We start from the raw sequence: 24,544 nt of genomic DNA, 5'->3' as shown, positions 1-24,544 counted from the left end.
ACGCACACACACAAGAACATAAAACAAATGTAAATGTCGGATGAAGATAATCCAAGTAAACATCAAATGCAGCTTTTAAATGTTCAACAGTCGTCAGCTTTCCAAACAATTCTACAGAATTTTCCAAGCGAATGGATTGATGAAAATGCGACTTTTCCATCTGTTGTTGTTTTGCGAATATCGAAAGGCGACTCCGCCGCTGTAGGTGGCGCTATACACCATAGTCATGTGATCCACCGGTCATTTCAAAGAAGAAGAAGACCAGGAAGTGACTGAACCCTGCGATGATGTTTGTTGACATTTGTAATCAACCGGAGCGTTTCTTTGCTTTTTTTTCCATCTAAAATTCGCTTCTTCATTGAATTCCCCCCAAAATTGCGTTTCATCGACATAACATCCCTTACTTGACCGTCCGCCATTGCTTTGCGACTGCAAACGCACGTGTGACGTCATCCAAACGTGCCACGTGGTCTGCATGCGAAATGTGCATTTGCCTTTTTTCGATACGCTTCCAAATTCACCCCCTCGAAGCGTGAAAAGCTTTTTTGTGAATTTTGGGCCCTTTTTGGAATTTTGAACATTTCCATTCAGTTTCAATTTCACAAAAAATTGGAATCCAAATGTCGTCTTTTTGAGCACGAAAGGCCTTTTTAAACCTTGAATTTGCCATTGAGAAGTTTGATTGGCGGCGCCTTTTGTTTGGATGCTTGACCTGCTTGAGGTCACCAAGTGACGTCTCAGCAAAATGAGCAGAATTTCATGCATCGCAGCAAGTGGTCCAGGCCCTGGAAGCGCCAAGCAGCCCCAAAGTGACCTTTAGTGAGATGAGGGAGGCCAGCGTTTGTCCCCGCCTCCTTTGCGACCTCCTGGATGAGCGCAAGCGCTGCTCATTGTGGCGGCCGTCGTGCTTCGAAAACTTTAGGGAGGGAGAAGAAAAAAAAAGAAAACTTCAGGACGGGTTTGCTGACCGACGGACGTTCAAAACGTCATTTCGCATCTGTTTTGGAATTTCTTTGAGCTGTGGTGAAGTTTGGGTTCGAGATGGTTTAGCTTTTGTCAGACGGCTTCTGTTGAAGTGATTTTGTGATCCAACGTTTGGTTCGGCTTTGCTTGCTGAACTCAACTCAAGTTGCCCAAAATGTGATCCGTTTATTCCGGATTTGAAATTCCAGCTTGCTTTGAAAAGTGCTTCGACAAAATCACCATTTAAAAGCTGCTGCTTCTTTTTTTCACGTTTGCTCGGCTTATAATATTTCCATTTGTTTGATGCTCTTCGCGGCTTATGGAGAAAGTTGACAAAGTGTACAAAAAAGAAAGAATTTGAAAAGAGGCTCATTCCTTGTTCAAGACGTTCCAGCTGAGGATTTTTATTCCGCTATTTGATTTTATTTGTTTTGAATGTAAGTCTTTGCCTTGTTATTTTGATGGCATTTAGTGGGAAATTTGGGGCGCTTCTTCCCGTCCTGATGAGCTTGAAAGAAGTTTCGAAAGCGCCGCATTGCATGCGTGAGGAGGCTGTAAAAAAACACACAAAAACAAAAAAGCACCCTGGGCCACTTTTGGAGCCAATTAAAGAGTGTGACATAAGAAAGAAGCCTGATTGTTGCAAATCATGTTACTGTGAAAGAGTTGAAATGCTTTGAAGCAGGCCCCGAAGGTTGACGTGTTTCAAAAGCAACTTTTGTGCGGCGCCTTCGCACGGATTCGTGCTCGTCTCGTCAGACCTTCCGATCTGCGTCAAACCAGGAATATCGCCGGCATTCGTCTTCCTTCGTTTGTTGACGTCATAGCACAAGTCGGATGTATTTTTCACACCTCAAAACCTTCGCGCGTGCGAGCAGAGTCGCTCTCATCGGCACGTACCGACTTTTGCCAACTCTTCGGGTGAGACTCTCGCTCGGGTGCGACTTGAAGCTCGGACTGCCGACAAAACGTCCGTTTTCCAAGCCACAAATTCTGCTCGCCGTGGCCACGAGACTTCCGATTCGGAAAACCAAAAGAGATCAACATCATCCTGCTTTTTGTTAGCATAAAGGAGACGAACAAGAGGCAAAAGCAATAACAGACGACAACAGAAAAGCAACAAGAAAAGCGATGACGACACTCGTTGAACACTCGTCGGGGAATCCTGCGACGGACGGAGGGAGAAAAGACAGCAAAAAAACAGCATTGGGATCCAATTTGGGGAATCTGGGAATGGACGAATAGAAAAAAAGCGGTCACAAAAGACAACAACACTTGTTGGAATCTGGTTGAGAACTTGAGGAAGACAAAAGAGAGCAAAAACGACTGACAACGAAGGAGCACAAAACGCCCGCCGCGACGATGACCTCGCTTTAAACACGGCGCACCAAAGACGAGAACTGCCGAAAGACGCTTTCACAAAAAGAAACTGAAACCTGCTTGCATTTGAAACCTGTTTGGAGAAACATCCATTCGAAGCAGCAAGAAGAAGCATTTTGCCAGTTTGGCCGGAGAACAAAAATACGGCTTGAGAGAGCAAAAGGTAACCACGATGGGACACAACATTAGGTACACCTCCGTCATGAGAGTCGCTGCCGCCTCCGCTCTTCCCCTTGTTTGCTTCCTGCGTGTGTTTTCAATCAAGAACATTCCACAGGGAAAACTTTATTAGGCCGCAAATTGTTTCCAACAAGACAAGAAGAAGAAGAAGAAGAAGAAGAAGAAGAAGAAGAAGAAGAAGAAGAACTGCAGCAGCGCAACACACAACGTTTGCTGCGAGCAGCAGGACAGCACCAAGACCCGGCGGGTCAAGAGGAACCTCTTTCAAGACAACAGGTGCTCACAACCACAAGTCCAGTCAGGACAGACAGAAATTCTGTCACGACAACGGGAAGTAAAAACCACACAAACAGGAAGTTGAATGGGACAAAACAGGAAGTAAAAATCACACACACAGGAAGTTGAATCGGACAAAACAGAAAGTAAAAATCACACAAACAGGAAGTTGAATGGGACAAAACAGGAAGTAAAAATCACACAAACAGGAAGTTGAATCGGACAAAACAGGAAGTTCTAACAGGACAACAAGAAGTTCTGTCAGGACAATCGGAAGTCAAATACGACAAACAAGAAGTCCTATTAGGACAACAGGAAGTTTTGTCAAGACAACAGGAAGTGCAATTGGACAAAGCAGGAAGTTCCAACAGGAAAATAGTAAGTCAAATCCGACAAACAGGAAGTTGTGTGAGGCCAGCAGATGCGCCACTTGGCGGTGGAGCTCTGCTTCCCTCTGCTGGCTTTCCCCGCTTACTGCAACTCCAGCTCACCAGTTTCCATTTGTCAGTGGCTTCCATTGATGGTGTTTTCATGGTTTCATTTATGTTTATTTTTTTCAAATGACGCTATCAAACTTTCAGTGGTAGCGTTTGAAATGTGGCTTTTCACGTACGAGTTAATATTTGTGGGAGCCCGCAGAGGGCAAACGTGCGCGCGCGCGTGCGTGTGTGTGTCGGTTATTATTGTTGGCACACACAAGATGAAAGACACAATGGACTGGAGTCACGCTGGGCGACGCGCACGCGCGCACGCGCGCACGCACGCACGCACGCACGCACGCAGGCAGCGTGATCCGAGTGTGGGTGTTAACGGCCACATGTGGATGGCGTGCTGTGCTTTTCGCATAAAAACATAATTACGCAATTACCCAGCGCTGTCCCGCGGAGATTTTTATGTTGTTTTTTTTGTGTGTGCGGCAACATTAAGTGTTACGAGAAGTTAATGTTTCCCACCCTTGTTAGCGTGTTCAAAACACAGCAAATGTTTCGTGTTGTTTACTTGAACTCCAAAGCGTCTGAAAGGCAACACAAGTCGGCGCCTTCCACGTACGACGCAACACTCATTAAAAAACGCAAAGCGTCGATGTCGGCTTTTGAGCAAGCGCGTCGATATGCGTGGACACGCATTTATTTATTGTTTTGGCGGAAACAGACATTATCGTTTGAAAAAAACTCAAATATGTAAGATATCAATTCTTGACACTTGTGAAATGATTGTAATTATACTTGAAGATAAAAAGATGAAAGAAAAGCAGCAAACTTTGTGAAAAACGATTCTTTTCTCCAAACTTTGGGCCACGAACGTACATACACTTGCAGACTGGAACGGACCACAAAATGGCGGGCGTGATGGTTACAGTCATTGACTGACAGAACCGATCAAGTGGCCGGAAACAAAAAGCAAATGCTCTCATCTGCCTTCAATGACTGACAAGCTCTTAAAAGCAGTTAGTTGAAGACTTGAAGGCACTCGTCCGGCCCACTAAATGACTGACTTACTGGCTGATTATTGACTTACTGACTGATTATTGACTTATTGACTGATTGTCCGACTTCCGAATTCCCACAAAGACATCCAGCTGAAGTGAAGATCAGGGTTCTCTCATTTGAAGTTGTGACGCAATACTTTTACATATCGTGGGTGCAAAAGTGGTCGCTGGTGAGCTTTCCCGTCTCAGATTGTGACGCGTCACCATGGCAACGGCCGCCTTCGACGCTTCTGTCTCCCTCAAAACTCCCCGCACGCACGCACGCACGCACGCACGCACGCACGCACGCACGCACGCACGCAGGCAGGCAGAGGGCTGGGGGCCCCCTCGCTGGCAGCCCTCATCTATGATTGAAGACGGCCGGGGACGTCCCGCCGAGGAAACGCGACTCGTCTCGGGGAGCAGATGGACGCCCTCGTTAACGGGCGGCTTTCCGTTCTCGTCTCAGCGAAAAACAAGACGTGCGGACTAATTAGCGTGAGGAGGAGAACAAGGTGCTTCGAGGGCATAACGTTGATTGAGTGGATGGAGACGAAAAGGCTTTTGGTGGGAGGAGGTGGGGGTGGGGGGGGGGGGCTGCATGCGTGTGCTGCAGCTTCTCAAAGGCTGCGACTCGTGCCGCACTGGCTCCCTCTAGTGGCACGCAAAAGAAGCACTCTTGAGAGACTTGAAAATGACGCAACTTTGATTGGATTTTTTTGAACTTGTCATCACAATACATTCACATTCAATCTTTTGTTTTCAAACATTTATGTAAAAAACGCAATGCTTTTGAATGCAATCATTGTTTAAGTACATTTTTTTCCACGTTTGTGTACATATTTAGTGTTTGCCATTCATAGAGTCCCCTTTTTGCATTTTGTTTTTATTCCTCATCTTCCAGAGAAAGCTTGATTTGCCTGTTTTTATTTCTCCCAATCCCGAACGTATTTGTGTTTATTTTCATTCCATCCCTCACTTTTTAGAATATTAGGTTTTTGTGAATGTCACTTGTCTGTGAATTGTCTCAATTCACTTTTTCATGTTTTTTTTTTTACTTGATCACCTTCTTATTCATGATTTTTCTCCAAATAAAATACATTGCAATTATAACTTAGTGTGCGTCATGTTACAGTGCCTTGCAATAATCTTAAATTGACCTTTAAGCTCGTTTTTGATTCCATTAGTAAACGTGTTTTTAGCGTACCTGTTTGTATACTGTATTTTATGCTGTATATTGACGGTCCGCTCTCCTGTCTGTAGACTTGATAGCGGATTAACAGACAAAGTTACGAACTGAGCAACTCACTGATTGAGTGAGTCCAAAGCGACTGACAAAAATGATTGTGATCTCTTAAAAGTTGCTGTAAAGACAGAACCAAGTTTTGCTATAATTATCCAAAAGAGCCAAAGGAAATAGATCAAATCATTTTTGGGGACATTTTGGTTGGTTGACAAAAGCTGTGCGACATCATCAATAATGGGACTTTGTTTAATTGTTTCCTTACGGCCATCATGAGCAGCTGATGAGAGCCATTTGTAATATTCGTCTGCACTTAGTGCCATTAGCGTGTGTCCCTAATGAAGTGGCCCAGGCCGCGAGAGTTCCATAACCGCCCCCCCCCAGGTTTAATAGCAATTTGCAGCGTCTTGAGCGATTGGGCGTCATTGTGTTCTTATCATGCGGACATATTGCCTGGCTTCGGCTCGGAATGCAAATGGCCGCTCGTCATGCATTATGCATTCATTGGGGATTTCAAGTGATGCGCTTTCATGCATCATTCATGGCGGCGAGCGCGTTTAGCGCCTCGTTTGTGTTCCACGACGCCACCTGAGCGTTGGCCGCCGTTGAATAATACAACGCGACGCCGACATGTCGGGTCGCAGGTGCTGACCGCTCTGCTCGCCGCCTTCAACTCGTGCACGTTGTTAAGCGCATTTTCATACTGGCAAAGAAATCCACTTCCACTTTTAATGAATTCCGGTGGAATTTCACGTAACTCCATCCGACAATACTTAACGGACCCATTTATTATTCTAGAGGAATCGCTTACTAACTACAGTAAGGACTGAGCAACAAACGTAAATAGCAGCTCGTTTGCTAATCAAGCCAATTACGGATGGACCAACTTGATACAACACAAGATGGAACGGGCCGACAAAATAACCCCAACGACTATTCAGATATCAAATCAACCGATTGTAAACGAATTCATAGATGAATGAGACAACTGACCGATCGACTGAGCGACGAGTTACACAAGCCGGTGTCAGGTTGGGACGTGACGTGGGTGTGACAATGACTCGACAGGAAGTGAAAGAAAGCAGGGAACTAAAGCCCCGCCCAGAAGAAAGCAAAGGTTCGGCTCGGTTCCTCAAACAAATCTGGTCCACACAAAAGCGGTTCAAGACTCGCGTGAGTCCAAAAGAAGACGCTGAGGACGTTTAACGGCTGTAATGTAGATGCCAAGCCATGGGGTGGCGCTGTAGCGCAAAGCGGAGAAGAAGACAACATTTTCTTTTCCTTCCTAACTTTATTGCAATCTGCAGAACAAACATGGCTTTGCGTGTATCGAAACAACATGAAAAAGACAAACAAAATGGCGGCTGATTCACGTACAACAGCACTTGTTGAACATGGGAATAAAGAAGCGAAATATTTTGATGCAAAAGCAGAAGCAAGCTAAGGAGACACGGCGATCCGCGACGAGAATTGCCGCATACGTCATCAAAGTGCGACAACACGTCGTCATGGAGCTGCGACCGGTACGTCATCGCTGGAGGCGTTTCCTGCATATGGCGTCCGGATGGACGCGTTTTGAAATCTGTCCTCTCTGGAGCCCGCTTTCAAAAGTCAGCGTTTTCAAAATTCAGCGCTTTCAAAAGTCAGCGCTTTCAAAATTCAGCGTTTTCAAAATTCAGCGCTTTCAAAAGTCATCGCTTTCAAAAGTCAGCATTTTCAAAAGTCATCGCTTTCAAAAGTCATCGCTTTCAAAAGTCAGCATTTTCAAAAGTCATCGCTTTCAAAAGTCATCGCTTTCAAAAGTCAGCATTTTCAAAATTCAGCGCTTTCAAAAGTCATCGCTTTCAAAAGTCAGCATTTTCAAAAGTCATCGCTTTCAAAAGTCATCGCTTTCAAAAGTCAGCATTTTCAAAAGTCATCGCTTTCAAAAGTCATCGCTTTCAAAAGTCAGCATTTTCAAAATTCAGCGCTTTCAAAAGTCATCGCTTTCAAAAGTCATCGCTTTCAAAATTCAGCGCTTTCAAAAGTCATCGCTTTCAAAAGTCAGCATTTTCAAAAGTCATCGCTTTCAAAAGTCATCGCTTTCAAAAGTCAGCATTTTCAAAAGTCATCGCTTTCAAAAGTCATCGCTTTCAAAAGTCATCGCTTTCCAGCTCGGAAACGGCGCCGTCGTGTGGACAAACGGCTTTCGAAACTCGTGAGGCTACGTTGAGCGTGTCTTTGGTGTGGGCGGGGCCTCAAGCGACATCGTAAGCAGCTAACGAGCGACACCTGGCCAAGACACACGCGGCTTGGGGAGCTGATTGGGAAACACCAGGGACGGACGGAGGACAAGGACAGGACGACATGATCCAACTTGACCAGACATTGACAAAGGAAACGTTCGCCACAAACAAAAGCCAAAGAGCGATCACGACACGGCGCCAAGTGACTGAAACACGTTTGGCGAACTAACGTGATCGCATCAAGCGATTGGTTGAGCGAGCGACGAATCGTCCGACTATCAAAGGAAGTGATTGGTCGCCTGACTATCGACTCGCTGACCGACCAACCGACCATCTGCTTTACTCATTAACAGGCGAAGCGACTCGGCTCGGAAGTGACCGACGGAGCCAGCAACTGACGAGCTCCAGTTTTTTGAGGATTCCAAAACGCCGCCTTTTCCTTTTTTGTTTTTGGCAATGAAATCCTTCGGTTGCTCCGCCGCAAGCCTGAACACTAATCGTCAATCCGATTGAGCGACCCACTGACCCAAAGCCCGACCCAATGACTAACTGAGCAATGTGATGTCATCAAATCAACGGACTGGTGAAGGCCCAGCTGACCAATCGCTTAATTGACTGACTAACGATCCTCCAAGTGACCGACGACACTTTTCCAACTGTCTGCTTAACAACCTCGAACCGAGCTCGAACCGCCAGACCGAGCCACTTTCTCATTTGTTCACAGTTGTTCTATTCACCTCTTCCTCTCTCACCTGCGGTCCTCGTCCTACTCGTCCTTCCTCCCGTACCTGCTGTAACTCCTCCCCCTTCCCCAAGCCGCCGTCTCTCCTTCTCTCTTCCTCACGTTCTTCCCTTTCGCTCCTTCGCGAACTTTCTCTGCCTCCCTGCAACCTTCTCGCACGCCGCAAGTCATCTCCTCCTCTTCATCATCTCCTCCTCTTCATCATCTTCATCATCCTTCCCTCCATCCTCTTGTCCTCAAACTGCTTCGTTGTTCTTCCTGATCTGCTTCCAGAGTTTCTCGAACCCGCGTCGTCCTTGTCACGTTTGCTTGCTCGCCGTCTTAGTTGGAGTGCGGCGTTAACAATTACATGGCCGGAGAGAAATCTTCTTCTTCTTCTTCTTCTTCTTCTTCTCCTCTTTTTGGGAAAGCGCGAAAATGCAACTCGGAGCGGAAAGGGTTTTTTTTTTCTTCATTTTTTTTTTCTCTTCATTTTTTTTTTCTTTAATCGTTCAAGTGGTTCCTCAGTAGAAAAATACGACAATGTCACGCGCACACTTTAGGCAGGAGGGGCATGAAATAGGGAGTTGATTTGCCCAAGAGTGAGTGAGGATGAAGACCAGGAAGGTGTTTATCTCTCTCCGAGCGTGCCGCCATGAAATAAATAAATAAATAAGAACGTGAGGGGGAAAAAAAACCCTCTTTGGGGGATTACCTGCCTGCTGCCTCCTGCCTCCTGCGGGAGGAAATCTTCCAGCAGGCAAGAAAGGAAATGAGGCCTTGCAAGGCGAGATGAGGGGAAAGAGGATGAACGGATGAAGAGAAGGAAAAGGAGAAAAAGGAGGAGTGGATGAAGGAAGAGGAGAAGAGATAAGAACACGTAGAGGATGATGATCATCATTTCATGGATTCCAATACTTTTAAAATATGAGTCGCACATTTTTAAATAGTATTTGTTTATTATTATTGAGCTGAAAATAGCACAACAAAAATATTGTTTTAGGCGCTCATTTAGGCTATTTGAAATCATTTTCACATTCTTTGCATTTGATGAACTCGACAGCCTGACTGCTTTCTGTGTTGGGCGTCCACCAGGGGGCAGCAGTGCACTGCCGAGCTCAAAATCAACGCTTGACGTTTGCGCTCTTCATCCATCATCATCATCATCATCATATCATAAGAATTTGGAAAATAATTTTAGAAGTAAAAGTAAGTTGAGGAGCAAATTGTATGGTTACGTCACTAACTACCTCTGCAAAGCGCGCACTCTCTCTAACTCGCACACGCACACACACACACACACACACACACAATGGAAGGGTCAAATGGTTAAGGTTGTCAGACAGGTCATTCTGCAGACTAATAGTGATAATACACGGCTACAAAATGTGTTTGCATGTTTGTGTCGAACCTGCGTATTTGTTGTCAGCCTGCAAATTGTGCTTCACTGTAGATTGTAAGCATGTAAAATGCCCGATGGCCATAAATGTGTGTGTGTGTTATAAGTAATGCTTGCAGGTTGAAAGAATGTGCGCTGAGCAAAGTGACAATGACGGGATCATTTTGGCGACGCGCGCACGCACGAACACGTTTATATCAATGCGTTTAAGTAGGACGGACTTGAATCTTGTTTTGCTTTCAGCTGATTTGTACATTTTTGATCAAACCCAAGCTGACACGCAAGAATCGAATCCCAATCGGAATCATCTTCATTGGCCAAGAAATTTGAAATGTGAACCCTTGATTGACAGTTGCTCACTTCAAACCCTGAGCAATGTTCCACAACAACCCTAACTTCCCGCTCCACGTGATTCCTCCCTGGCAGAGGTAACAAGTGTTTGCTGCCGTCAAACTCGTGTTTTCAATGACTCGCCGTCGAGTCCCAAAAGAAAACAAAGCCGGTCTCGCGTGGCCGATTCTCGGCGCTCCCCCGAGAGCTCGGCTTGCGGATGAATGCATTCCGGAAGGCTGCGTTATTCAACACCATCCTCCGGCAAACGAGAAAGTCAGCGAGCGAGCGAGCGGGCGGGCGAGCGAGCGGGCGAGCGAGGGAGCTCCTTTGTAGCGGAGGCCGCTCGGCGAACATGAAGGTGACCGTCTCCGAGGACGCCAATAAACAGCGGCGGAATCAAGATGAGCTTGTAGCGCCGCCGGCTGCCTCCTGAAGGGATTTGGACTTTGTTGTCTCGCGCGCAACGTCGTGTCGGATGATTCAAGTGCCGAACCTGCAGCGGGACTTTCCCGGGAGACCTCGGACGGATGCGTGTGCGTGTCTTCAGGTGTGCGTGCGTGCGTGCGTGCGCGTGCGGGGAGACGAACAAGCCGCTGATGTTGGTTTTAAAGGGTTTTTTCAAAGGATGAATAATAACGATGTTGTCAATATTGAAATGATTCCCGGCGAAGGCCTCGAATGAATATTTGATGACGGACGACGTGAGCGCGAAAACCACAAAGTCACGCAGGGAAAATCCAAGCTGGAAAACGCTTGACGAGCGCTCATCACGCTGTCAAGTTGCGTCGTGAATGCCGCGCATTTCGGCTGTCAAAATTCATCCAGTAATCGATGATCAAATCAATCGGCTGTTATTTCAATAATCGAGTCACCGTTTGGTGACATTTTTGATTTTAAAATTCAAATCCAATTTTTCTCGGCAATTCCGTTGGGTGCCACCGAGCCTCAAAATGGAGACTTCTTTGTGCCTTTCCGGATTGACCTCTTGACCTTTCTTGTGGCTCTACTCGTGCCAAACATGGCCACTGAATTTCATGTTGCTGAATTTGCCCCCCAATTCCGAGATCGATCCGTCTTGGTGTCCAATTCTCCACTTTGTTCTGGAAGGAAACAACCTGAACGTCCGCTTCAAACCACGCGTTGGCTTTCCATCCGCCCACTTTGATTGCAATTTTCAAGAAATGCGAAAACAAAACTCAATGGAAACGATCACAATTCGAAAAAGGGCCCAAAATCCACAAAAAGCTTTTTAATGCAAAGAGGGCCAAGATTTTGAAGCGTATCAAAAAAAGGAACATTTTGGCGATGGAAACGAGTTTTGCGAAGAACCGCCGGCAAGACCGGACACGCGTGGCACGTTTTGACCGGATATTATACGTCGTCACAAAGCAATGTCGGACATTAAAGTACGTTTGGGGCCGGAGACGACCAAACCGAAATCTTTATGGAATTAAAGAAGCAAATATTTCGGCCATTTTCGATGGAAAACAGCAAAGAAACGCTTCATTTATCAAGAAATATGAAAAAAAAACTCATGCGTGATCGCACGGCGCCGTCGCTTCCTGCTCTTCTTCTTTGTTTAAATGACTCGTGGATCACATCAATATGGTGTATAGCGCCACCTACAGCTTCAGTTTCCCTCGCAATATTTGCAAAAGAAGAACAAATGGAAGTCAAGTCGAATGTCCGTTTTGCGCAATTTCACTAAATTCGCTTCAAAATTTCCAAACAATTGAATGGAAAGCTGACTAATGGCTGACTTTCTGTGTCTTTTGGGGAGATTTTTCTATTTTTTCTATTTTCATTTTATTTTTGCAACCAAATCTGATGTTACAGAGCATCTTCCTGCTTGCTTGACTTTATAGCCAAGTTTGAACCCTCCGGCAAACTTTGTGCGTGCGTGCGTGAGGAGACTCAACAAGGATTTAATGATAGATAGTGAAGTTACGCCTTCACACACACACGCGCGCACACACACACGCTGGGTAGAAGTCATCCCCCGCAGAGCCATATCTTCTTGTGTATCAGATTCCATGAACGGGTGGACAACAAGTCACACACACACACACACACGCGCACGCACACACACGGCGCGATCTCATCATCTTGGAAGCGGCTTCCGCGCAATCCTCTTGGTCCCCTCCAAGATCCATTTGGGGAAATAAATGTCAGAGGTAAACAGGAAGGACGGCAGGGAATCGGGTTCCGTTGCCATTTTCATTTCTGTTTCCTCCTCAAATGTGATGTTTAATGTCTTTACGCATTTATTGTATCGGATTTACAAGACGTTTCCTGAAAGGCGCTTGCGTCATTTGCGTGTCACGTATCGACATGATATTTCTCTCCTCCTAATATTGTGGTCGGATTTGCGTTGGACGACCCTCGGGTGACGAGAGGGGCGGAGCCGTCAACTGATCACCACCCGGCGGTGTGTTGGCTGCGACGGCGGTCGGACGTGGCAAAGCCAAACGCATGGCGAGGGTCTGCCGGCAGAATCCTCGGTCAGGAAGAGTTTCAAGGCCCACCTCCGGCAGAACTTCTCCCTGGTCCCGGGGGAGGCGGGCAACATTGAGTCCGAGTGGGCCGTGTTCCGCGTCTCTGACTGTATGGACCTCTAATGACCCTTTTCACACGTTTTTTAATGTTCATACATATTTAATGCAACACATGATATCTAATATTTACATTAAAATGAATGTCTTGACCCCCCAAATGTGAAATGAGTCAGTTCATATTTCATGTCAATGCAGGTACGGTACGCTTCTAATTTACATTTGCTCCCCCAAATTGTGATTCTCAAACTTTGGTTTGAAATTGGAATGTGACTTTAAATCGTACTGGCAAATCGGTGCTGTTGTTAAGTCCATCTTTTTTTTTTTAATCTCCTCGAGCTGCCTCAGGTCTGACGTGTGAGCACTTGATAGACGATGTAGCGATTAGTTCGTTTTAAAGTGCACAATAAACATTTGTTACTTTAAATGTGTACATTTGGAATCATCAAGTTTTCGGAAGTGCTGTCAGACATTTCCATATCAAATTATTATAAGGCAGCATCAAAATATCACCACATTCAAACTTTATTTGCTGTTATTGCTCACATGATAACATCAAAATGACCCGCCCCGCCCCCGTAACATTAATGTTTACAAGCTTGTAACTTGTGGCAAAAAAGTCAACCAAAACTATGAACGTTATTAGTGTGTGTGAAAAGTCCAAGTGTGTTTTGTGTTTGTGTGTGTCATCCACTTCCTGGCGTGTTAAACGAGAGGACGCCATCCGCCTAACAAGCTGAAATCAATTAAGACAAAGTCATCCATTTACTCCAGTCGTTAGCTCTTATTACTTTCAAACACATTTATTATCCCTCGCGCTCTTTTTTTCCTTCCTCCCAGACGCCGCAAATTGAATGTAAGTGATTAAAATAATTAGACACATTTAAATGAGCCAATTAAGCAGTTCATTAGCAGAGGGAGGACTTTATTAATAATCTCCACTCTGGGAACACAAAATTCCCCCAATGACACGCGCCCTAACCTAGAAAATGGGGACCCCGGGGACGACCGCTGGAACGCTCTGGTGCCCCCCCCCCCCCAAAAAAAAATCCACGACATCATCGAGAAGAAAGAAAAGAATTGTGCAATATAGAAGGAATGTACAATGCGGGTAAATAAATGCACAATCGGCTTCGTAGCTTTATTTCCAGCGTGGATTTCATACACAATGTGCTGCACATCACGAATTCAGACATTTAAAAGTCAAGAAATACAAAGTAGCTTCCTACAATTACAAAAGGAATGTGCAGTGCAAGAACACGATTTTTCTCTCTTTTTTTGTTTCGGTAAAACTGGAGTAAAACAATACAGTAGGCTACGACGCTAATACAGTGTTGAACATGTCTAAGATGATTTTTAGCTGACTTAGCATACGCCAGTCACAAAATGTAAAGAAATAAACTACAAATGATCACAACATAAAGGGAATTTTTTTACAACATGATCAAATATGCGTTCTCAATTTCAGTAGATAACACAACAAAAGTACTGCAAAATTTAGGTCCGCTAGCATAAGATGCTAATGAATGCTAACGTCTGTTTTTTAGCACATTTTTAGCAACATTTGAATTCCCCAAAACATTTCGATGGCCTTATCGAGACTTTATAGCTTAAGACGAGTACACACATCAAGATAATCGGACTGTTTTAAACGCCCGACGACAATCTTACCTCATGTGCGAGCTGTGTTAAGAGTGGATTTGTCCCGATAATTGTCGACAATGTTAAATAATCAAAGTGTTCGTTATTTATGACAAAAAAGCTTCTTTTTTTTGTGAGTCGTCGAGATTTCTTGAGATCTTGTCAACAAAATGTAGCCAATCAAAGACGCTCTCAAAACCAAAACCAAACGCAAAGTCATATCCATTTTCTGCATTTGACATTTATCCCAGCGGCGTTTGTGACCGGCGCTACTTGAGGCGCTTCGAGTGTCTCCCAAGCTTGACTTGATGACGTGTTGGCGCGTCTCGCTTTTGTCAGCCAATGACACGGCAGGGAAGCCGCGCGTGAGGCGAGGAGATAAGGACGATGTTTGCTCAGCGTTTCCGGGGATTTAGACGACAAGCGCACACAAACAAATGCGCGTGTGAGAAAAAGAAGGAGGAAGCTCTCGGGCAGATTTTCCACAATTCGTCACCGTGATTGTTCACATCTGTCCGAATCTAATCGGCGGAACGGCCAAAACAAGCACATCATTCCTTCTCTCTTTTTTTCTTTTCTTTCCTTGGCTGAGCTGCGGAATGAAGCTCCTTCCTGATCCCTGCAAATATGCGCACACGCACGATTTCACGGGAATTGTCACAGCAAAGCCACTCAAATACTTTGGGCCTCGCTCCAGTCAAGCTTGTTTGGCTTTTGGTGACTCTTTTCTCTGATCTTTAAGGGGTTTTCTTTCTTTACAAATCTTACCAAAATTAAAAAACGAAATGATATTTCAGTGATTGAATGATTTTCAGCAACAAGTGAATTTACGTCAATTAGAAGTTATTTTGGTGAGTATTTCTGTCAGAAAGACTGGGGTGGCGGAACAAAACTTTTGTTCCGCTTTGTTCGTTTCACGTGTGTCTCTCTATGATGTGACACTCGTTCATTGCATTACTTCCGGCAGCGCCATTTCCGTGTGAGTTACTGACAATAAGTAAGTACTAAAGTTGTGAGAAATAGCACCTTTATCTGCCGTTCAATGTGGCTTATGTATGTTTGTAACGCACGCAACTTTGCCGTGTTTAATTGGCTCGTTGACGTTGCCGCGGTGCTCAATTGGCTCGTTAATGTCGCCGAGCTTCGGTGCTAAAAATAGAACGTTGCCGCTTACGGCCTTCACAGATGCTAAGAGTAGCCTTGACACATACGACATTATATTTTGTAATGTTGTTTTTTTGGTTTCCTTTTGGGTTTTATGTATACTCATTTCTGCATCTTCGTTTTTAACATGGCTTCCACCCTTCTAAACTCTTGTTACACTTAATAAATGTAACTTTTTGCATGCACATTATAGAATAAATACGGAGTGGCTGATAAAAGTTGTTCTTTGTAATCTTAAAATGGTTTTACCTGAACCAGAAACCGGGTAACAAATATTTACAAATTGGTCACAAATTAAAATCAGAGCTAGTCAATCAGCAATAACTGAACGGCGAAGTAGCGAGGGAAAATTGTCGTAATAATAATAATAATAATAATAATAATAGTGGTCGTCAGTGTTATAAAGGCAACCCCCCCAAAGTGTCCGCTTGTGAGTTTGCTTCCTCGATCCTTCTGACATTTCAAGAGAGTTAATGGAAAAACAAACCAAGTGTGCCGTCTCATTTTCTCCACTTTGTGTCTCTGGCGTCCTGTTTTCAGACAATAGCGTCAGACTTTGGATTATTGTAATGGAGCTGGGCTCATGTGATTAGCCATCTCGAGGCTTCTCTGCCTTTTAGAGCCCCCCCACCCCCCAATTGGAAGCCAGAGAAAAAGTTAATCCGGGCTAAAAAGGAAAAAAAAAAAAGTCCGTTGTTAATCTCCCATTGTGGGACGCTGGAGCATCGAAAAGCGGCTAATTGACATTTGTTGGCTGAAAATGGCAAACATGCTCACCAAACAATAAGAACATGCAAAGTGACTTGCTGCGTCCTTTGTTGTTGTAAAGGTTCCCCACATTTGCATGGAAGCGTGACCGCGTATGTCACATGCGTGGACGGCCGCGGGCAAGGAAAGACGCAAACGTGCGACTTTGCCAGTCGGAAGGACGACGCGTCTTTGCGTCTTTGCGTCTTTGCGCGTATGAAAGTAAGTCCGCTTTGTTCCTCGGCACTTGCTTGGCGTGTCGTCGGAGGCGTGCGCGTCACATACATGATGACGTTGCGAGTTTGGAAAGCAACATCTTGGCTGGGGCTCGCCGTAAATTCCACACAAACGCTTTTTCTTGGCCTGTTCGCACGCCTTTGATGCTTTGTCGCCTTTGCAACCATATGGAAAGAAAAGCCTCATCAAGGGCTAACCCAGACTCCAGGCCAAGGCTTTGAACCCTGATTTGAAACCCTACCAGGATCGTCATGCTACCCGGAAAGCCTAATCCAAGTTTGGAAAAAACAAACTTGAAACCTTAACCCAAGTTTAAAACTTGAAATGCGAAACCAGGCTACAAATCCAGATTTGAAGCCGTCACCTGTGAGTAGAACCCGAATTTAAAACCCTGATTTGAAACCATGATTTGAATCAAGGTCTCGAGTTCAAATTCCTCCCTGGGGTTGGGGTTTCAAATGAGGGTTAAAAAACAACAACTCAGATTAGGTATTAAATCTTAGGTTAGGGTTTCAAGTTTGGGTTTTTAATGAGCATTTCGAGCAGCCGCGGTTTGGATTTAAAATGACTTTTTCACATCATGGTTAGAAAGTAAAATGAGGGTTTCAATTCAATTTGATTTGAATTTAGGATTTCAAGTCTGAGTTAAGATTTCAATTTTAGCTTCAAGTTCCAAGGGTTCACATTAAGATTCAAGCATGGTTAAGGGTTTCAAATTAGGGTTTGATGGTTTGGAGACCGGGTTACAGTTTCAAATTGGCATTTGAAACGAGGGTTTGTTTCTCATGTTGAGGTTACAAAGCCCTAACTTGAAACCTTAGCCCAGGCTTGAAACCCTCATTTGAAATCCTAACCCGAGATAAAGAAATGAACCAGGAAGTCATTTGAAAGGCAAACTTGAAACCTTAACCAAGTGTTGAAAGCCTAACCTTAAACTGTCAGTTGAAGTCCATATCCCGGCTGCTTAAAACTTGAAACCAGACCCCAGACCCAAACCCCCCAACTCCTCGTTTGCTGCCTTCCTTATCTTGCAGGCGGGCCTGGCGCGTGTTTGTAATCCAGAAGGCATCAAACCTTGTGAGGAACTCGCAGGCTTCACGCCGAATTAGGCGCTTAACCGCACCTTGACATGCGCGCGTCAAGAAAGCGCGGCCGACGTGCCGGCGCCTAACGAGGGAAACGCCGGCGAGGTTAACGAGGAGCAAAGCGCTGACAAGACTTTCAACTTGAACGACGTGGCATAATCAGCGTCCCGCACGCTCGCCGCGCGCATCTTGATTAGGAATTCTTTTGATTTACCGACATGATTGACGTGCGGCGGCGCGGCGCAGGTGAGCGCTTCATTTCACTCAGCCAACGTGATTTACAAGGCAAACAGTGGATGGATTAAGATACAAATATACATATTCGCAAGAAAAATCTTTGGAATTCCAGGCAGTTGTCATTTCAAATGTTATAGTTGAGCAACAGAAAAAATAAAGTGTGGGAAACATTTAACAATGTTTTTCAAATGCTTTTCAACATCTTGACTGCAAAGGCAAGAAATGTCCTGTTCACAAACTGCAAAACAGTCCGTTGTAATGCGTTTTCGACGGGAGGCGGGCAAGTCTGGACTGCTGGCAGGCCAGTCTAGTACTTTGAACTCTTTGACTTGGAAGATTCATGAAAATGACTATTTGTCATTAGCATTAGCCAATTAGCATGTGTTGAGTTTGACTGAGGCATTGTGGGCCAAATGTGAGGCGCAGTGCAGCGTCTTGTTAGCGACATCTGTGACATATGACGCGTGTGACGCGGACGCCAGTCAAAGAGTTGTGGCAGTCCGGGCAGCTAGCGACAAGCGATGATTTGCTAGCATACGCCAGGGAAAAGGTTTTGCTGCTGAAATGGGATGGAATATGAAAACGCCACGTAATAATAACGCAAGCAACATGGCGTCCCGTCTTTCACCGCCGATGTTGAGAGTTGAGCTCGATGCAACTGCAATCAGTTTGAGTTCCGATGAGGAAACGCGGCCGCCGTGTGAATTCCATCCATGACGCAAATGAGCTTGAAAAGTAGCCCCCAAAAAAGTCATTATTCATTTATCAAGTAAGACTTCCACACCTTTTTTTGGTTTTATTTTCTACCCGAACACAACATGAAAGTAGTTTGACATCCGTATTTAGTGAGCTTTTTTGTGCGATAGTTTGGGTTCTTGAGTGGAGGCCAGGCCAGGCCAGGCGGGCGAGCGAGCGAGTGAGCGAGCGAGGGCCACTAATGGCGTAATCCCTTTTGTTGCATGATAATCCCATCATTCCCTGCTGTGTTTAAGTGTGCACGCTACATTCAAGCATCTGGAATCTTTTTCCAAGTCAAGTTTCACATTTTACATTCGAGTGCTAAAACAACAACAACATGGATTAGGGTAACAAACAAAACATGATCAAATCAATAGGAAAAAAATCAATAGACAATGTTTAGGATTTTAAAATGACTTTTGTTATTGTTTTTATTATTTGCTCTTTATTATTTTCTCTTTGTTTTATGCTGTTTTGTTAGCATAGTGAACGTTTTTATTTTTGATTTGTGTTTTATATTGTTTTTAATTGAAGTTTTTTTCTTTTATTGTTGTTTTTGTTTATATGTACGATCTTTACCTTAAAATGTTTTTCATTGTGTTTTTAGCTTTAGTTTTTTGGTTTATTTTTCATGGCTTTGTTTGGTGTTTTCTAACCTTGTGTTTTGTTTTATTTCTTTGTTGCTTTTCATTGAAATGTTTTTGTAGCTTTTTGTTGTATTGTTTTTGTTTTTATTGTTTTATTACTTTTAAAGTTGAATAGATTTTAAATTCTTTGTTATAGGCTTTTTTGCATTTTAATTGGTCTTTGGTGTGTTTCAGAAGTTTATTTTTATTATTTATTATTAATTATTTATTGTTTCCTGTAATTGTATTTGTAGTTTATTTCTTCTTCTTATTATTATTTTTTGCACCATTCCAAAGTCAAGTGCAGAGACCTTCAAAGGACAAAAGGAAAAAGAAACTTTATCCTCCTTTGGCAAACAAAAAGCGACTTAAGAAATTTGCTGAGTAATCACTCCCCCCCCCCCCCCCCCCCCGCTGCGGTCAGCACATATTGGAAATGCATAAAACAATAGCACCGCTTCTTCTTCTTCTTCTTCTTCTTGGCCGGGAATAAAGGCGGCGGCGCAGCAATGCAGGCCGCTGACATTTGCGGAAACGATCCCTGCGTGACGTTAGCTTAGCATTAGTAACAAAGCGTTAACATGGCGAGCGAAAGTGATACGAGGCCAACGTCCAAAATCTGCCCGCTAAGCTTTGTTTACATCACGTCCGCAAAAAGCCTGCGAGCGGCTAATCTGTCTAGCGTGCGGCGGCGGCGGCGGCCATTGTTCCCGACTAGCGGCACAAAGGCGCTTATTTACGGACGTTCTTACTTACTTAGCGCTTAAGCCGCCACTGCCGCTAATGTAGCCGCTAAGTGAAGCGTCGGGACGCTGCCGTGACCCCAAAGTGTGGAGGCTAAGCGCTAAGCTAAACTAAGCTGTGTTTAACCTCGGCGTGGCGGCCGTGCGCCTTGAAGGCTTCAAACCCTGGACGAGGCTTCGAGCAAGGAAGAGGCTTTGAAATGAGGGCTTCACGTCAGCTTTGACATTTTACGGGATGCCGAGCAGTACTTTGGGTTTCACATGAGAAATGCACAGTTTGAAATCCGTGTCAAGGTTTCAAAGAAGGGCTCGAGTTTCAAATGAAGCTTTTCAAGATTTTCAAATGAGAGTCAGGGGTTTGATTAAGGTTCGTAGGAAGGCATAATACTTCAAATTGGGGCTTCAGATGCTTGTTTCTCGACAGGGTTAGCGATCAAATGATGCTTTTAAACAAACATTTGCATTTTAAAAATGGCTTTCATGTAACTGATTGTTTGCTGGGTAACGTTTCAACTTTGCCCTTTAATGTCAATGTTTAGCTTTCAAATAAGGAGGTTTCTAGCAGGAGTTTGATTGTGCTTGCAAAAAGGGGTTTGTTCCTACCTGTGTGCACACATGCGCACGCGCGCACACACACTCACACACACACACACACACACACACACACACACACACACACACACACGCACACACACACGCGCACACACACACACACACACGTTTTATCTCCTCAATGCAGCTGCAAGGAGACCAGATTGGACCACAAGCTATAAATACTTCTCTAAGACCTTCTCTCTCTCTCTCTCTCTCTCTCACACACGCGCACGCGCACGCCATAAATACACCTTGACAGCGTACTGCCAAACGTGATTAAACAGGAAATAAATCGTTGGGTGAAGCTTTCCCCTCGTGCGCACGCACGCACGAGTGCACGCACACGCACACGCAAGTGGCAGTTGTGTCATGCTCATTAGTAGCATTAGCAAAATTAGCATCAAGCTGTTGCTCGTCGTTAGTAATCACTGTCGACTTTTTTCACTTTCCTTTTTTTGCCTTTTTTTCCCTGCTTCTTCTTTGCCTTCCTTTTCTTTCTCTCTCTCTTCCTTTCCTTCTTTTGACTTGTCATTTCCTTCTTTTTTCTTTTCTTCTTATTCTTGACTTGTTTTTTTCCCTCTTTCGCATTTCTTTCATGTTTCTTTCACGATTTTGATCCTACTTTCCTTTTCTGCTTTTCTCTCCTTTTCTCCAATTTCCTTTTCCACGTTCTGTTGATGGCCTTTTTCCTTTCTCATTATTCTTTCTTTTCCTTGACTTCACTTTCCTTCTGTTTCCATTCTCTTGCTTTGTTCCTTTTCTTCACATTCCTTTCTTTGTTGTTCTTTTCCTTTTTCTTGACCTTGGCTTGTGTTTATTGACATCTGTCCTCTTTCATTTATTTACGTGTTTTCTCTTTCTCCGCTCTTTGCTCCTTTCTTTCCCCTTTCCCGCGTCTACCTCTCTTTTTCAGACCATTTCCTTCCCTTTCGTTCTTTTCTTGTTTTTCTTTCTTTCTTTCATTTCCCCTCTGCAGTTTTGCCATTTTTCCTTCTGACCTCTGCAGGGAAAACAACCCGCGTGTGTGCGCACAGCAGCTGTTTTGCACATGGAGAGTTTTACTTTAGATTTTTTTTTTTTTTATTGTTGTTTTCCACGAGGAGGCAAAATGATTTTGTTGCCGTCCTCGGGCGAGAGGAGCCACGCGGCTAAATGTCTCGGTGGCCTTAATTCAATTAGCGGCTAATTGACGCTTAAATGAGCGGCAAGTGGCGCTGATGACATCTCAGCCAGGGAAGGCGGGGCCAATTCTGCTGCTTCGTGTTGCTAAGGTGTCTGGAAATGTTGTTTGTGACGTGCCGATTGCTCGGCTGGACTTCGTTCATTTGTGCTCATGTTTTCATTTCCTGAAACGCTGCACGTGGGTGCTACTGTGACCCGTTGTGGACTTTTTGATGCTCCTGAACTGGCCGTTTCCAGATAAAATACCGCCCACGGTTAGAAAACTTCAACAAAATGTCGCTTTTTCCACGGATATTTTCCCATATATTTCTTTCCAGTTAGTGTTGAGTCCAAACCCTCATTTGAAATCCTTCCCCTCATTCAGTACATCAACTTTGAAACGAAACCCTCATTTCAAAGCCGTTAACATGCGATGATGGTTCTGATTGTTTTTTGTTTTTTTTAATTCTTCCCAGTGTGGCAGAAATGTTGAGAAGACGAACGACAAAGGAGCATTTGCACGCTGAAAATGCCAGCAAAGATGTCCGAGGAATTTGTGCTGCCGAAGACCAAAGAAGACGACGACGACGGCAGGTAGGCACGAGGCAGGCGCCTTCTCCACTTGGCGCTTTGCCGTTTGTCCCGTCGCTCCTTTTCAAGTGCTGGCGTGTTTTGGCACCCGCAGGCCCTCCACCCTTGGTTGGTTGCCCGCCTTCTCGTCTTCTGGTGTCCTATTATCCCTGCCCTGCTTTCCTTTGATGATCTCGCAGCTTCTTATCTCCTCGCCTTTGTCCTGCCTCCTTCCTTCCCCGCCGTCACCCCCCCACCGCCCCGCCCCCCCACCAATCCCGCCTCCTCACTTTTAATCATCTCCTTGTTTTTTTTCTGCCAAGCTACCCCGTCATTGTCTCCTTCGTCCCGCTCACCTTCCTTCCTTCATTAAGTGTTCCTTCCTTTCGTATGTCCTTCCTTGCTTTTTCTTCCTTCCTTCTTTTATTCCGGTCCTCGCTTTCTTCTTTCCTTTATTTTTTTCCTCCTACCTTCATTCACGTTCTCCTGTACATCCTTCCTTCCTTATTTCCTTTCCTCCTGCTCTTGTTACTTTCCTTTCTGCTTTCTGTCCTTCCCTCCATTTCTTCATCCATCCTTTCTGTCCATCAGAGGTGGCAAATCAAGGTCCAGGAAGTAAAAACCCTCCCACAGTTTGGCTTTAGCCCCAGGTGCTAGCTAGCTCTCCGGGTGCTCAGTTAACTGCTAGGGAGCTAGCAAGCTATCTTGTGAGTGGAAGGGAAATGCATTTTATTTTATGAGCCGTCAACAAGTTAGCTTGGTGGACTTGAGTGTGATGAGCTAGTTAGCAAGCTAGCTTGCGAGCGGAAGGAAAATGTTGCTTTTATTAGCTGTCGACAATCCTGCATATCTGAATTTGAGTGTTATGAGCTAGTTAGCAAGCTAGCTTGCGAGTGGAAGGAAACTGGCGCTTAATTTTATTAGCCGTAGACAAGCTAGCATAGCTTGTCCTTGCTAGCTCGCTAGCACCTGGGGCTAAAGGCAAACTGTGGCAGGTTTTTCCCTTTCTGGACCTGGATTTGCCACCTCTGCTGTCCATCTGTTCTTTCTTTCCTTCAGCCTTTCTCCTTTTGTGTGTCCTCCATCGTCAGACGAGGAATCATGCGGCGGTTTGTGCAAGGATCGAAATGACAGCGACCTCGGGAGCTTCTGCGTGTTGAAGGCATCCCCGGCGCCGCACAAACATTCGGGCTCTTCTTTTGTGTGATATCGCAGCTGCACGGAACATCCTCGTCCTTTTCCTACACTCGTCCCGCACGCGGCGTTCAACTCGGTGGTGTCATTTCACAGCTTTTGTGTCCATCGCGACGTCTCGGCTCAGTGCGCATTCAAACATTACGCACGTGCGCATACACACACATCGCACCTTTTTTTGATTTGTGCGTTTCAAAGGATAACATCCAAATGCATTTCCAATGTTGAAAAAAGGGATTCACTTCATACGTTTTTCAATTCCATTTTTCAGTACTTAAGTCACCAAATTTGGCAGGAATTTTCATCCTGATGAAAATCTTCCAAATCTCGTCAATTTGCGAGTGCCACCTGGAAAAGTGATGACCTGAATCCGGTTTCCCTTAGCAACATGAACGCACACACCCAAAAATGCTCACAACTCACGCTTGAAAATATTCCGACAGCTGGCTGACGACGTGCCATAAAACTTGAAAGTACGGACATTATTTGAAAATGAAGCACCACAAGCCAGTTTGACTTTGTGAGAAGACCCACAAAAAAAGTTGTTTGTTTTGCTTTTGTAGCAACAGCTAACAGCTTCTTTTTTTCCCTTCTTTTTTTCAAAAAGACAACAAAATAAACAAACCAAATACTGTTGACGAAAATATGACTTGGGATATTTTTGAAGGGGTAAAAAAAAGAAACAAAAAGGCTCCAACTTAGATACGCTCTTGCCCGCTTGGTTTTATCTGGCTTGTCTTTTTCAGTGACAAACATTTGCACGTATACCTTCAGGACGCACGCACACTTGTAGGGGCTCATTTCACAGCGCATCGGCTGCATTATTTGTCATTTGTGGCAATGGCTGCCATCATTTGGATCAAATTGGGCCTGCTGACATCCTGTTCTCTGTGTGTGTGTGTGTACTAGTGCATTTGTGTGTGTCTCTGAATGCGCGTGTGATAGTTGTGAGAAGAGAACCAAGACGATGACCTCCTGAGATAGAACAGCGGGTGCTTGTGTGTGTGTGTGTGTGTGTGTGTGTGTGTGTGTGTGTGTGCGTTGAAATGGGAGCAGGCACAGCGGTG

At 44.8% G+C, this 24,544-nt stretch overlaps 1 protein-coding gene across 2 annotated transcripts in view; it reads left to right on the top strand.

Annotated features, from left to right (window-relative positions):
• The window catches only part of LOC144059384 (uncharacterized), a 36,320-nt gene extending 12,255 nt beyond the window's left edge, over positions 1–24,065 (top strand). Inside the window, exons 3-4 of one of the 2 annotated variants that reach the window (XR_013295647.1) lie at positions 22,190–22,307; positions 23,375–24,065. The gene's annotated coding sequence lies outside the window, so the exon portion shown is untranslated. Of the gene's footprint in view, positions 1–22,189 lie in introns of both variants that reach the window. The other variant, XR_013295646.1, reaches the window with a different exon arrangement.
• The last annotated feature ends 479 nt before the right edge of the window (positions 24,066–24,544 follow it).

The sequence above is a fragment of the Vanacampus margaritifer genome, chromosome 10 (genome assembly GCF_051991255.1).
Source record: "Vanacampus margaritifer isolate UIUO_Vmar chromosome 10, RoL_Vmar_1.0, whole genome shotgun sequence".
NCBI classification, from domain to species: Eukaryota; Metazoa; Chordata; class Actinopteri; order Syngnathiformes; family Syngnathidae; genus Vanacampus; species Vanacampus margaritifer.
This window is presented reverse-complemented; position numbering and strand designations above follow the sequence as displayed.